Source organism: Manis javanica, chromosome 15 (assembly GCF_040802235.1).
Source record: "Manis javanica isolate MJ-LG chromosome 15, MJ_LKY, whole genome shotgun sequence".
Taxonomy (NCBI): domain Eukaryota; kingdom Metazoa; phylum Chordata; class Mammalia; order Pholidota; family Manidae; genus Manis; species Manis javanica.
In genome coordinates, this window is record NC_133170.1 from 53,268,249 (window position 1) to 53,283,425 (window position 15,177).

Genomic DNA, 15,177 nt, shown 5'->3' on the forward strand with positions numbered 1-15,177 from the left:
ACTCTGGAGTGCATTACTTGCTTATTTTTGAATTCTACAGAAGCCAAATTTTGTGTCATGTTGGTAATTGCAGTAATGTTTTATTATCTCTGCATTTTTTTCTGCTTTTTGGCTTAGTCAAAAAAATGACTTAGGAGTAGGATAGATTGGATTCCGGTTGCACCACTTACAAATTGATGCACCTTGGCAGAAATTACTTAGCATCCCTGAGTCATAGTTCCCCATCTGTAAAATGGGGATATTGCTAGAATTAAATGAGATAATTTGTATGGGTTTACTCAGGCAATCATTCAGGAATGTGTATTGATCACCTATGTATGTCTACCAATGCTTTGTGGAGGGCCACAGATAAAATGGCAAGCAGAACAAACATGGTCCCAGTTTTCAGTCTAGTGAAGGAAACAGAGAAACAAGATCTTTTGACTAGATGATTCATGAACACCTGCTCAAGTATTGGTTTAAAGAGGTGGACAAATGTGAAGATTTGTGTGTTCACCCTTTCTCAGTGTAGGAGTACTAGGTTAGTTGGTAGAAGGAATTATTTCTTCTTTATTCATAGGTTTCAATTTTTTCCAGTGGATTAATATAGCTCTAAACCTTACCAGGCCAACATTAGAGTTTATTGAATGGATAATGCACATTTCATAAACTCCCTTACACAAAAGACTACAGTGAGTCATGCTTTCAAAAGTGCCTGAAGATGGATTTACACCACATGACAGTCATAATGGTTCATTTGGAGCAGTTACACAGTCTGTTGGGTAAATAATGCAAGTTGTATAAATCACATTGATGCTGTGTTTACACAATAGACTATAACTGCTCCAGAGGAGCTCAAACAATCTGATACAAGAGCATTTTACAAATGATGTAAATACAGGGTAAGTTTAAGTTAATCAAGTGAAGCAGCTCCGAAAGAGGACAGGTTTGTATGGCCTGCAGGAGATAAGATGAATGAAATATGTGCTTCCGGTAAGAGTTTATGTTAGTTAAGCCTCCTGGCTGGTGAGTAACTGGAGTCAATTTAAATTCCCTTAATTAAAAAAAAGTGGGGGAGGAAGGATAGGATAATCTGTCAGAAATAGACAGGGGTGCTCGGCAGAACCTAAAAGTCAGACTGCAGCTGGGTTTTAAGGAGGAACTGAGAAATTAGAAGAGGGAATGCTGCAAAAACCCAGAAAGTTTCTTATTTCTGCCTTTTTCCTCTCAAACTTCATTCTACTCTCTCTTTGCAAATTGGCCTTCTCTGTTCTCTTGTCGGTGTGGCCTCCGAGTTTCCGAGTTTCCCTGTTACTGCTCCAGGCACATGTAGAAATAGATTTCCTGCCTCAGGTCTTAGTTCCAGTTTGCTAGGAGGGAGATTCTCATTGGCTGGCTTTGGGCCAGATCTCTCCCCACAACCCCAGCCCAGTAAGTCACTGGAAAGGGCTGGGGATCCAGCACGATCACGGCCCACTGGGCCACATGGGTATGTCTGGAGGTAGTTTGCAGAGAGGAGAATGGCTCATGGACTGGAGAGACAGCCAAATAAATGTCTGCCAGAAGTGCTGTAACCTTGATGGGACCCAGAAGCCCCGAAACACACTATGAATAGGCTCTGGAGATACTGACTGCTATAAAGACATCCATTCCTTTCTACATCAGGGAGAGGAAAAAGCTAAGAAACCTACTGGGATGTTGTCTGTTTAATGATGACTCAATTTACCTTATTTCTTTTATTCTAATGGAGTACTCATGTCTTGGCAGAATGCATTCCAAACCAAAAACAAAAACAAAAAGCAAACAAACACAAATTCAAAACACTGAAGGACAGGCATTTTGGTGTCTCCCTTCATGCCCTGTGCCCATAAAAGGAACACAAAAAGTGTTTGCAAATGTTTGTCCTTCAGATATGACCCAGAATACAGACCTGTGAGTAGACTAGGCACTTGACAAGTATCATGGGATTAATAAGATTAAGTATCATTACAATTTTAAGCTCATTATTTATAAAATTCATAAGCACAGCCCAAAGTGCATCAGTACATTGTGACTTAACCTAACTTTTGTTTTTTCAGGGATAGTTATTGTAGATGATTTTTATTGAAATATAGTTGATATACAAGATTATATTTGTTCCAGGTATATAATGTAGTGATTTGACCATTATGTATATTACAAAATGCTCACCGTGATATGTGTAGTTGCCATCTGTCACCAAGCAAAGATACGACAATGCTATTGACTATATTCCGTATGCTCTACTTGCATCCCTGTGACTAGTTTATGTTGTAATTCGAAGTTTGTATCTCTTTAAAAAAAATAGTGGGAGGCTGGTTCTTTGAATTTATGGCAGGTATGCTCGCCACCAGTCTCCAGCCTCAGTGGGGACCCTCTCTCTTGGGGTACCCAGAACCACTACTTCCCTTTTCTTGCCTCTGTTTTTATGCCCCTTTCCTTTGTAGATAGCTCTCACAACCCAGGATAAAAACTTGTTTATCACTTGACTAGCTGAGCTTGGATATGATACTTATTTACCTCATCAAAAAAGTCCAATATGGATGAGCAGACATTTAGGGAGCATTTGAAACACTCCTGTGTCCTTCCCTACCTTCACGGACATCACCTGTTCAGAAATGGCCATCCAGTCTGTCGCCATGTTTTTCCAAAGGTTTGCTGGGTTGTATTCCTTTTTATAGAAAATACAAGAAAGATTAAGGAACAAAACAAAACAATACCCATAACTCCACCCATCAGAGATGATCAGTGTTAACATTTTGTTTTATTTTCTTTCAGTTCTATTTATTAATAAATTTATTTTAGTTGGGCCCATATTGAGTCTGTAATATGATAAACTGCCTTTATCCAAGTGTTAAAGATATTTGTAAATATTTTAATATGAATACATAAATTAATATTTAATACTTAATAAATATTTACAACATACTGGTTCTTACGCATTTTCCATCATTCTAATTACATCACTTTTTAAATATTTATGTTACTTGCTATTGCCTTGAGATATATATATATATATATCAAATTTTCCTTTAGAAAGACAATACCAATTAATATTCCCGTAGTTTGTGTAAGTGTCCCTCAGAAAAACCCCTTCATGAGTATTGAGTATTGACAAGTTTTATAGAACACATGCCATGTTCTTAATTTAATTTCTACTCCTTTAAATGTTATATCTTATGTGTTTATCAGCCATCTTATTGCTTCTTATACTATTTCTGTCTACATATATTATCTATGTCTATGTATCTGTACATACCTTTGACCATTTATTTATATAGTGTTTTTCACTCATTATTTGTTGCCTACAGTCTGCCAATTTTAATAAGTGATTTATCTGACTTTTGCCTTTTAAATTTAAGATTTATTTTTGGCCTAAGAAATATCTGGGCACTTACATAATCAAATTCATCCATATTCCCTTTGTAACTTTTCCATTCATTCTAAGCATTCAAAGTCTTTGATGTGCAAATACTTATAAATATTCCTCTATATTTCATTCTGATCTGAATATATTTTCATTTTCTTGCATTAAACTATTCAGTATATGTGGTATGCAGGACACAAATTAATTGTATTTCCTGAATAACAAGTACCTTTCACCAAAACCAAAGTTTGTTTGAAATATTCAATTTACGAATGTCTTCTTGAAGAAAATCAAAGAATCCTATGGTTAAATCAGTTCAAGCACTGCACACTGTTTCTCTTCTTGTTACTTCATAGTACATAAGTGTTTATTAACATATTAAAGGCTGTGAGTGGTTCTTTAATAAAGGAAACTATTTCACTGTTTAATCTTGCATTTTTGAAACTCCTCTGTACCATTTTTAAGACCTGTCTCCACAAAAGAAGGACAAGGGAGAAATAATAGAAAACTGGTCTTTCACTGAAGAATACACAAGCTCTATTTGAGGAGTTAATTAACTCCGTTCAGGATGTGAAAGGACAGACTGTGGAGAACAGTTAGCCAACACTCCACGTGGGGCGCAGCACCCAGCGTTCCATATATCCATTTAAAAAGAGAGGTCTGAGACTTAGGGAATTTAAATGCCTTGTGCAAAGTGGCACAGTAATAAATGTTATCATTTGAACCCAAGTCAGGGCTTCTCCAAAGCTGTCGTTTATCCCCTGATAAACTTCTAAAGCTCTGTAAAACAAGGGCATGTGAGCTCCTTAATGGAGAGAATATAGTTTTGCCTCCAGATGCTCCAGTCATAAAGTTGAAGTGTCTCCTAAGATACTTTTATGCAAAATCACTTGATTACGCAAAATCCTTTCATTGCTAAAAAGCAATCCCTTCCCATCCCCATGTTCACCAGCTATAGAGGCTTAACAGAAGCTGAGCTCTTTATGGGGCCATATAATAGATCTCCTATACAGAGCATCTTGAGTAAATTATTATCAAACAGACCATCTCTCTACAGATTAAACTGCTAAAGTAAGCCATATGCAGAGAAAGAAAAAAGCCACATCAAACTCTGGATAGCCAGGCAGACCCTATGCCTGTAAGTAATTTCCAGGTTTCTGCTAGATTTGACAACTGAACTCCAAACTGGGTGATTAATGCAGCAACTTATCCAACCTGGAAAGCAAAGAGGAGGGTTCAAGATGGATAATGAGTTTAAGGAAGAGGAGAGGACTTTGGTAAGTCCATTTATTTATCTGACCATTTATCCCATGGTCAGATTATTTTACTACATTGTAAACTCTTGACTGTGGTTGGTGGGTAGGGGTGGCTGGCTATTAATTCACATTTCTATGTTTAGCAATGCACTCAGTACATGCCATGCCCTTAACATATGGTCAAGAAAAAATTCGAAACAGTTGAAAAGTATACAAGGGTCAGGAGTTAAGGGGGGAGATTAAAAACAAAACAAAATTTAATACATTTTGCTCTCTAGCTAAACTGAATTGTCAAAAACTGATAAATTGTCCAGGGTCTTACAAAGGAATGTTTCAGGGCTTTGGGAATAATGCACTTCTTCATATTCTGTCCCCCAAAGAAGACATATAAAAGATCAGAAAATGGTTCTTTTATACCGACCTTCAGTTGTATTAGAGACCCCAAAGCACACCCACCAGCAGGGCAGGGCAGGCAGTGGAGAGAACGTGGGGGGAACAGTTTGGCCCTTCTGTGCCTCTCCCATTTAGAGTGACCACCACGGACAACCCACTGACGAATGTTCTGACCCAGTAGTGTTCCAGACAGAGGGACTTTCTACAGTCCTAAAATAAAGTTGTTATTGTAGGGGATTTCTTGCCCTCAGTCTAAAGTTTTTTGGTCTTTCTTGCAGCAGATGAGCTAGCATATTTTAGGGAAGTCTCTTCCCTGGCACTTAAAGAAATTTTCTTGGGGACCCAGGGACTGTTAGAAGATGGCCTCTTTCTTTTTAAAGAGTGGGGATTTTGTCACCAGAAAAAGCCAAGCTGGAAATTCGGTTCCACTACTTCCCAGTGATGTGACCTTGATCACCACTTAGTTAATATATTCAAGGTGAAAAGCATCTGCCAATTTCATTTGGTATTAAAATGAAAACGATAATGATACCTGCCTTATATTGTTGATGACATTACAAGATAGTGTTTGAAAAAGGTAGGCCTAGTTCAAGCTCCCAATAAACTATAGTTTATTTCTCCTTTTCTCACCTGCTTCATAACCTTCTCTGAAGTGACATCTGTCAGGAAGACATGGAATGGTTCTCAGGATTTACTGACTTTCATTTAACAGATAGCCGTAAGGAGTCAGCATGGACTTAGGGTGGTAACGTTTATATAAAACCTATATGTATTAATACTGCCCAAGAATCAAAGTTGGTGAGAAGTCTCTTGAAGGATTAGAAATAATTAACAAAGAGGTAAATGTGAATGTGTCCTGTTTCCCTATACCCTCTTCCTCCTCCCTTCCCTCTGTCTTAATCTGCTCAGGCTGCTGAGCAAAATACCATATACTGGGTAGTTTAAACAACAGGAATTTTTTCTCACAGTGCTGGAGGCTAGAAGTCCAAGGTCATGGTGTCAACAGATTTGGTTTGGCGAGGGTCCTCTGCCTGGCTTACAGATGGGCCACCTTGTCACTGTGTTTTCACATGGCAAAAAGAAAGAGAGAGCTCTGGTCTCTTCTCGTAATGACACTAATCCCTTCGTGGGTCTCTACCTTCATGACCTCATCTCAGCCTAACTGCCTCCCAAAGACCCCCCTTTATTGCCATCACCCTGGGTGGTTAGGGCTTCGACATGTGAATTTGAGGGGGACACGGATACTTTGCCCATAACACCCCGCCTTCTTCCTCATCATGCCCCCACGCTTATTCCTTCTCTATGCTTGACATCCATTTAGTTACCAAATGCTATTGCTGTAGAAAAGAGAAACCGCAGTATGATTATACAGGCTAACAGGAATATTTTGTCATATATGAGTAGTAGCCTTAAGAAACTGCAAGAGTCTAGACATGTTATCTAATTGTCAATGGAGGGAATGCAAGCAGATCAATTATTCTAAAATAAAAAATCTTTATTTTGCCTATAATGGCTTAAACTTAGCCATCTAAACAGCAAGTCAACTCAGTTTCCTAGAAGTATATTTTATAATTTATTTGTCCTGGATATTTCCCCAAAGCATTGTATTACCTGAAGTTGGATATTTTGTGGGTAGTTATTTCAGTTATTGAACTTTGAGGTTTTATACTACAGAGAAGAGATTAGGAAACTTTGTATAAAGGGACACAAAGAAAATATTTTAGACTTTTTAGGTCATTTAGTCTGTCAGAACTACTCAAATCACCATAATAGCACCAAAATCAGCCATAGAAAATAAACATGTAGGCATAGCTGCATTCCAGTAAAACTCTATTTATGGACATAAGTTCAGATTTCATACACTTTTACATGTCCCAAAATAGTGTTGCTTCTTTGATATTTTTTCAACCATTTAAATATGTAAAAACCATTTCAGCTCATGGGCCATATAAAAAGAGGCAGCAGGCTACCCCTGCCATATAAAATGTGCCATGCTAATCCAAACCTCAGAAATCATTAAGGTGGTTGCTACCAAATACCATTTGTATTCAATCATTCATTTCCCTAACCTTGCTAATGGGGCTGAGATGCATCATTTCTGGTTAGCTAACATGAGAAACATAGACGACCTGGATTCTTGCTCCATGTTTGTTCTGAGTGATCTTCAAGAAGTCTCTGAACCCCTCAGCAGCCTGTAGCAAGCATATGGAAGATTCTGACACTGACAGTGAGGATCACAGGGTCTGGCCCTGCCTACCTCTCTAATCTCAACCAATATCATTCTCTCCACCCTCACCCATTCCCTACTCTTCAGGTTCCTCAATGTGCCAAACTCATTGCTGCCTCAAAGCCTTTGCACTTGCTCCTCCCTCTGCCTGGAATTCTTTCCCCAGAGACTTAGATAAATGAATCATACATATAATTCATCTCTTTTCCTAAATACAGTTTCTTCCACGTGGTCTTCCTCAGCCTCTTGATCTAGAACAGCACCTAACATCCACTACTCCATCTCCTTGTCCAACTTTCTTTTCTACATCAGCACATACTGATATAAAAGCAATCTTGTTCACTTAGATGTTTACTTCTTTGCTATCTATCTCCTGTAATAGTGACGAACAAACTGACCCACTGCTAGAACAGGGCCCGAAAGACCTTCATTGTTTCACAGTCACTGATTGGATGGACATTATCCAGCATGTGTCTCTGGAATTAAGAGATCTTTGAAGCCCTTATCCTTGGAACCAATCCCCAGAACCCTATTCTGGGATTATTCTCTGTAATAACAGATAGTAAATATACACTTCCATGTAAGGCAAGCTCAGTGACTTTTCTGGGACCTTAAACTAACATATGGCAGGGCTAATGGGTATTTGAACCCGAGTATCAGATTTGGGAGTCTGTTTCTTTTGCCCTACTCTTTGCTGATATCTGATATCCTGCACGTGTGGTGACCAAATGTCCCTCCATCAAAAGTCATGGTGTATTTAAAGTTAGAAAACTACACAAAAGTAAAAGGGAATAAGCTACCAGTACATACCACGAGATGGCTGAATCTCACAGGTGTGATGCTGAATGAAGGAAACCAGATCCACAGGCTCCACGCTGTGTGGTCCCATTTATATGGCCATTTATAAGGTCAACACCAGGCGAAGCAAAGCGGTGTTGATCAAAGTCAGAGTGCAGCTTTTTCTGAAACGGAGAAACAGCACAAAGGAACCCCCCTGGGTGTTTGAAATGTTCTGTCTATAAATGTGTGCTCGTGTGTAAAGCCTACTTAAAGGTGTGCACTTTACTGTACACATGCTGTACTTAATAAAGAATCAAAATTGGACAAAAATTGAAACATAAAAAAAAGTCAAGATATTTATAGAAATGATAGGATAGTGCAGTGGAAATCAGGATGACCTGGAAAATTCCAGAGATATGGTGTCTGTAGTTAGACAAAACTTCATGGACCATCTAGTGGGGAATTCACAATTCTCTCAGTGACTGACAGCTGAGGGGAAGACGAGACTAACCTCTGCCATCTGTCTGAAACCACCTCCAAAAAAAGCTGAGCCGTATAAAAATTTAGAGAAGTGTCTCATTTTCTCCAGCTTGTTGGCCTTGGAGTTAATGAAGCACTTTCTTCCCTAACTTGGCTTTTCTCCTGACCACCTACTTTCACTCGAACAAGTGAGGAAAAGAAGAGAAATGCCTGTCAAACTTGAATCATGTTAGGCAGGAAAATAAGCTTGTTTCACTGCTGTTTGTCATGGGAATTATCTCGCATTAAAAAGATTCAACAAGTCTTTTCCTTTTTTAAAAAATAACAAGTCATAAAAACACCAGGCCATTTATGCATGGAAATATCCCAGAAACTGAAAGGGTCAAATCAGTCTTTAGAAAAGACATGCCCACTCCATGAGAAAGAACTGGAGGTCTGGGTTCTTTGGGAAGAGAGTGTGTGTGACTGTGGCAGGGGAGGAGGGGAAGGACGGTCACCCCTAAAATGACTTCAGAGTCCTAAGAGACAAGTCATGGATAAGCGACCTCCTTGAGAAGCTTTGATAAATGACATTTCTGCTAATAGCAAGTCAAAGGACAAGATCACTTGTCCTTTGAACGGGGCTGAGCGAGCTATAGATCAGGGCACCCTGGCTTGCCTAGTAAATGAAGTCACCACAGAGTCTAAAGCAAGCTGTGTCTAAGGCTGAGTCTTGTTTATGGAAAATGAGTTTCAAGGCTTGGCTTTGCTTGAGCTCAGAGCCTTCTGGGCTGCAGTACATGGGTTATTCTTCACAAAGTAGCTCTTGTCCACAAGAGCAAGTGTCCTGATTCCAGGCCTCCGCGTGGAGCTCAAAGGCTTGGCCTATCAGTTTCCTTCATTTCCTGTGGGCTCGGCCACCACCCTGTCTCAAAAGGCCACTTTTACAACTACACCCTCAGTTCCTTTGGACGTTGGTACCTCATCCGAATAAGAAAGCCAAGAAACACACCAAGTATACATGGGCTGGAAGCAGAAAAAGGTGGCGAAAAATGATGTGGCTCTTTTACAGCATGACTAGCTCATTCACACCCCCTTTCACATGCGCAGACATCCCGGCAAAGTACTGAGTTGCCCTCTCCTCTTAGGAACTGGCTGGGACCACAGGACAGCTTGCTCTTCAAACTCATTCCTGTGCAATTTCCTCTCCCCACATAGTTCTTTATCAGAAGAAACTAATTACTTGCTGCCATTTTCTGCCTTCATCAAGAGCATTATGTAAAACTAGGACAAGATTTGATAAAGGCCTTTAATTATGTTTCTTTGCCCCAAGTCTCTGTGGAGTGCTCAGCGTTGCCAGGATAAATGTGATGTGACTCTGGGGACTTGAATTGCTGATATCTGAGCAAATAAATAAAATGGACTAAAATCTTGTTAGGAATGATGAAGGCTGCCATGGCAGAGAGCGTTTGGAGTTGTCTATCAAACACACCTTATATTCTGTGGTCTCTGTTTCCCTATTTCTACCTTGGCAAACTTTTCTACTTTCTCCAACATACGCATGGCACAAGCACATCAGAAGAAATTTGCACTGCTCTCTGCCCTTTTCCTTGGTCTCTTTTGGTTTGTACATAACAGGAACTCTTTTTAGGGCTGGGGATGAAAAGGAACTGTGGGTGAGTCTGCACTGTAACCACAAGGAGGATCTCAGTATACTCCTGGGGAACACATATTGGCGACCTTTTCCACCATCCTGGCTCAGTAATGTATTGGATCAACACAAAAGGGGACCTGTGTGAGGAAGGGGAAGTTTCTCCATCCCCCTGCTTCAAAGCACATGAAGATGCCCAAGTAAATCAGAACAGCTGCTGTCCAATGAGGTCCACAGCATTTGCAGGACTAGGAGGCCTGGCCAAGGTAGGTAGGGGTCAGAGTTCATCAGGTTCATCCATGTCCTCTGGGGATGTTGGCCTCTGTGCGTTTGATCATTTTTTCACTTCCCAGACATTTTGTCACTTTTCTGGGACCCTCTTTTCAGTACTTGAAATATTCTGAGGTCCCAGAATTTCTTAAAGGAGAGAGAAATGTGGCTGACTATAATTAGGAAGTTTTTAGTATCCTTGAGATCCTGGTGAGGTTTACAGGCATATTGATCTTATTTCCTTTTTGCTGTGTTTCTCTTTTGCTGTAACTTACAGAAGCCAGAAGAATCACCTTTCCCAGGCTAGCCCTTCACAGTATCAACACCTCCCAGCACAACCCCATAGCCATCCCGTTTGCAAGGGGAGTAAAGACCAGAACCAAGCAAGATGCAGAGATCTTTGGCTTCTGTCTCAGACTGTACTTACCCATCTTTTCCTTTCTCATAAAACATTGGGATTTTTCTGAAGTTTTCCATATGTACTGAAGAATCTGAGTCTTACCAGATACGTTGACCTGTGTGACCATCTCTCCAGTTCAAATATGTGTATCCAACAGCCAAATCTAAGCCAGTGTTTAGAATGGGGACACTTTTGGCATTTGGGGCAAAAAAATGTTCATCACATGGGACCACCCTGCACATTGCACTGGAAGATTATAACATCCACCTTAGTCTGCTCAGGTGGCAGCATGACAAAATGCTACTGACTATGTGGCTTAAAGAACAAACACTTCTTTTTCACAGTTCTGGGGCTGAGAAGTGCAAAGTTAAAGCACCAGGATCTGACGAGAGCCCACTTCCTGGTTTGCAGACAGCTGTGCACCAGCTGCGTCCTTGTATGGTGGCGAGCGTAAGCCCTCGTGTCTCTTTCTCTAGTCAAAAGGACACTAATCCCATCTTGGGGACACTACCCTCATGAGCTCATCTAAACCTTATTCTGTCCCAGAGGCTCCATCTCCAGTACCATCACAGTAGGGAACAGGGCTTCAGCCTGTGAATGGGGAGGGTGGTGGATAAAATTCAGTCCACAGTAACACCCCTCGTCTGCACCCACTAAAAGCCATTAGTGACCCCAACCACTGTGCTGAATTGAAACACTGACACATATTTCCTAATGCTCTCAGCAGAGAACCACTACATGTAAACAAACAAACAAAAACCATCAGACAACGGGAAAGGTTGTTAAAACAGGATGACTTTGCTCAGTATATGAGAGAACACATCCTGGAAAGCTGTTAACAGTGCAGTCATGACTTTTAACACCACATCCGCCTATTAGAAGCCTGGGAGGCCCCCTAATCCTGAGTTATGCCGCCAGTGCTCATGGCGGGCACCTGCTGAACAATGGGTAAGGTGTGGCTCCTGTTCTCAAGGAGACCACAGTCCAATGGCAAAGGGAGAGGCAAACAAGCGTGCACAGTGAGGTGTTCTCCACCGTGGCTACCTGAGCAGGGCCAAGGGAGAGCAGGATGGAGGACGGGGACGGGCTCCCAGGGCAGAGAGGACCCCACCTGAGAGGCCATGTGTGTAGCGTGATGCGTGTGGCACACCTGTGTCCAAAGCCCAGCTCTGCCCCTGGTCAGCTGGGCAGCCCAGGGTAACTCCTCCGTCTCACCAGCCTCAGTTTCCTGCTCTGTCAAACAGGGAATCTGAAGGCCCCCATCTCACAGGGTGAGTCTGAGGAGCAAATGAGTGCAAGCACACAGCCCCTGGTGTAGAACAAGAGCCCTGTGATATAATGAGTTATAGAAATACATATTTGGCCATTCATATGACCAAATATATATTTCCCGGGTACATCTGGTTTTCATTCACTGCTCCTGAAGACACTACAGGGTATTAAACATGAAATGGGTGTCTCGTCCTGTAGATGAGAGACTTCTGGACCTCCACCCATGAACAGGGGCTGGAGGTTGAATCAGCCAATGGCCAATAGTTAAGTCATTCATGACTATGCAGTGACAAACCGCCTGGGAAGAGCTTATGGCTCTCTCGGATTCCGCCTCTCAGTCAGACAGCACTTCTATCCCTGGGGATCTGGAACGCCTCCACGTGCCACCGAACCAGGCCCCAGGCTCCATGAGGATAGACACTCCTTAATTTGGGAACTCGCCCTCTGTCTCTCTTCATCTGCCTGCTAACTTGTATCCTTTACGGTGTCCTTTATTACACTGGCAAATGTAAGTGTTTTCCTGAGTTCTGTGAGCCACTCTACCACATTAATCGAAACAAAGGGGAAGGTCGTGGGAACCTCCTATCTGCAGCCGGTAAGTCAGAAGCCCAGGTAACCATCTGGGGCCTGTGACCAGCGTGTGGAGCTGTGAAGGGGTGGAGGGCAGACCTGCACCATGTTTGAGAACTGCTCGGGGTTGTGTTTGTGGGCAGACCCCTTCCCACATACTTACACACATTGGAATCTGGTCCGGGAACCCCAACAGAGTCACACTATTACTGCTGAGGATAGTACTCTTGTTGTATATAAGAGAACACATCACAAGTTCTTTCAATATTTTTTACAGAGTAATTTGAGACCTGGAGGATAAGCATCAGAAAACAGGTGAGAGAACATCCCACTCATGAAGACAGACTCTTCCCTGAGCATTGATTGCTCCAAAGCTGTGAGAAGATCCATTTCTGATTTGGAGGCCTCGTTTCTAAGAGGTGTGCCTTTGAACGAAATCTTAACCTCAACAACCCTCAGTGTCCTTGTTTATGAAATGGAGAAAATGCCACCCAATATTAATAAAAATAGTGGTGCTTTGCAAAGCCTAAAGCCCCCATGTAAGGGAGCATGGACCACACAAAATTCAGGAAGGCCCATAGATGAAATAAGAAGGGGAGGGAAGGGACATTGCTCATTTTTGATTCATGCCAATTACATTAGTTCTTTGAGTCTCTATTTTCTTACCTGAAAAAGGAGATTAATAATATCCACTTCATAGGGAGGGTCCCAAGAGATTATTTATACAAAGAGGTGCCCCAGGTTGACTCATAGTAGATGCAGTAAATGTTCATTTCCTTCTTCCTTTTCCTTCCTTTTCCTCCCAACTCTGAGATAGTACTTGAACTTCAAGTCAGGAAGAGCTGGTGCCTGAAGGGTTATTACGTGCTGTGTTCCCAGGCCACTGATGGAGGCCACCCCGCGCCTCAGAAGGGCACAGGGAGGGACAGCAGAGGCGGGCCTTCCAGGCTACACAAACGTACTTTGCTCAGCAAGGTTGACAGGAGACTGTGCAATGCTGTCCCTGGGGTCAGTCTTAGATGGCTCTCCCACAGGGAAGTGCCACACAAGGTCCCCACAACTGGCAGCTGCAATTGATTCCAAGGAAGTCTGTCTTACATGGAAGTGCAAGCAGTTCACAAGAGAAAAAGAAATGAGGTGGAGTGACTTCCAGTGCACTTGGGAGAGGAAGCCAGAGCACGTGCTGCTCGGAGCCATGGAGGCTCATAAAACAGGCCCTCTGGCACGTGTGGCTTGTACTCAGGGGGGACACAGTGGGGCAGGCGGACACTATCCAGGATTTGGGGCTGGGCGGACGGAGGCTGCCCTCTGACTTGACTTGTGGCTTCTCATTTCCCCAGGGCGCTGGATAGGGCATACAGGGCATATTTCTGCTCTGAGAAACTGAAAAAATAGGGTAGTTGTGAAACAAGCCCCAAGAGACTCTGCTGCTTATTTTATGCTCTGGAGTGATCTGCAGCCTGGACTTTCTCTGTCACTGTCCAGGTGGCGATCAGATGTTCTAAGGTCCCCTTTGTTTCTTTTCTCGAATTCTGTGGGGCTCACTCTCCATGTCCCTCACACTCAGGAGGCAAATCTTCTGACTGATAGTTATTATCAGTAGCATGAATAACTCATTAACAACTTTTAAAGAATTAAATTGTCCTTACATCTACCCTAAAGGACAAGGAGTCTAATTTAATCCACATGCTGAGATTTGGAAGGACTTGAGGTGGTATTTTAGACGTCCACTGGGAGCCCTGAGGGCACAGGCCTGGAGAGGGACCCCAGCTCTGCTCTTTCCAAGCCACGTGAACTCTAGCAAGTTACTCGACCTCTCTGAGCCTGTATTCCTCATCTGCAGAGTGGGAATAATAATAATAATAATAATGCATAACTTGGAAGATGGTTGGAGGTTTAAATGGAGAAAAATATATAAAGCATATAGCACAATGGCAAAAAGTGAGCATTTAGTAACTTATCATTACCACACATGACCATCTTGTCTGCCACCAGTGCATCAGCCTTTGGACAGTCGTGCTGCAGAGATGGCTGTGCAGGTCTGGTGACAGCTCATGTTTAATTCTAGGCCCTCTTATCTTGTTCTACACATTCTCTTCAGATAGTCTCACCTAAAGCCACTCACCAGCTATCGTCTTTATCCCAGGGACATGCACATTTAGACATGCAGCCCAGAATTCTCTCTTAAGCTTTAGAACCATCAGTGCAATGCCTCTGGGATATTCTATAGATCCTCCAGAATGATAGTGTTCCAAAACCAGGTTCATTGCCTCCTCCAATTTCCTCTTCTTTTTTGTTTTCTAGTTGGTAAACAGCCTCACCATCGATCTCAAAACCTCAGAGTCACCGCTGGTGTCTTGTCCTTCCTCACTCCTTTCCCTCTGCTCCAATACCAAATCAAGTCCTGTTTATTCAACCTTCTGAAGATCTCTTTATCTCTCTACTATCTTTAGTCCATTGGCAGCCACCTCTCTCTCTCTTCTTCTTCTTCTTCTAAATTGTCCTAGAACCTCCTAATATATTTTTCCCACTTCT

At 42.0% G+C, this 15,177-nt stretch overlaps 2 long non-coding RNA genes across 8 annotated transcripts in view; one reads left to right on the top strand and one right to left on the bottom strand.

The window, feature by feature from the left end:
* The window catches only part of LOC108391860 (uncharacterized), a 109,652-nt gene that overhangs the window by 21,223 nt on the left and 73,252 nt on the right, over positions 1 to 15,177 (bottom strand). For all 7 annotated transcript variants that reach the window (XR_012125467.1, XR_012125468.1, XR_012125463.1 and 4 more), the window contains 2 exons: positions 8,051 to 8,202; positions 2,591 to 2,668 (listed from right to left, as the gene is read on the bottom strand). This is a non-coding gene — a long non-coding RNA (uncharacterized lncRNA). The remainder of the gene's footprint in view (positions 1 to 2,590; positions 2,669 to 8,050; positions 8,203 to 15,177) is intronic.
* On the top strand, positions 12,481 to 12,974 carry LOC140846422 (uncharacterized). Its single transcript, XR_012125490.1, has 3 exons — positions 12,481 to 12,544; positions 12,607 to 12,667; positions 12,920 to 12,974. It is a non-coding gene; the product is annotated as an uncharacterized lncRNA (long non-coding RNA).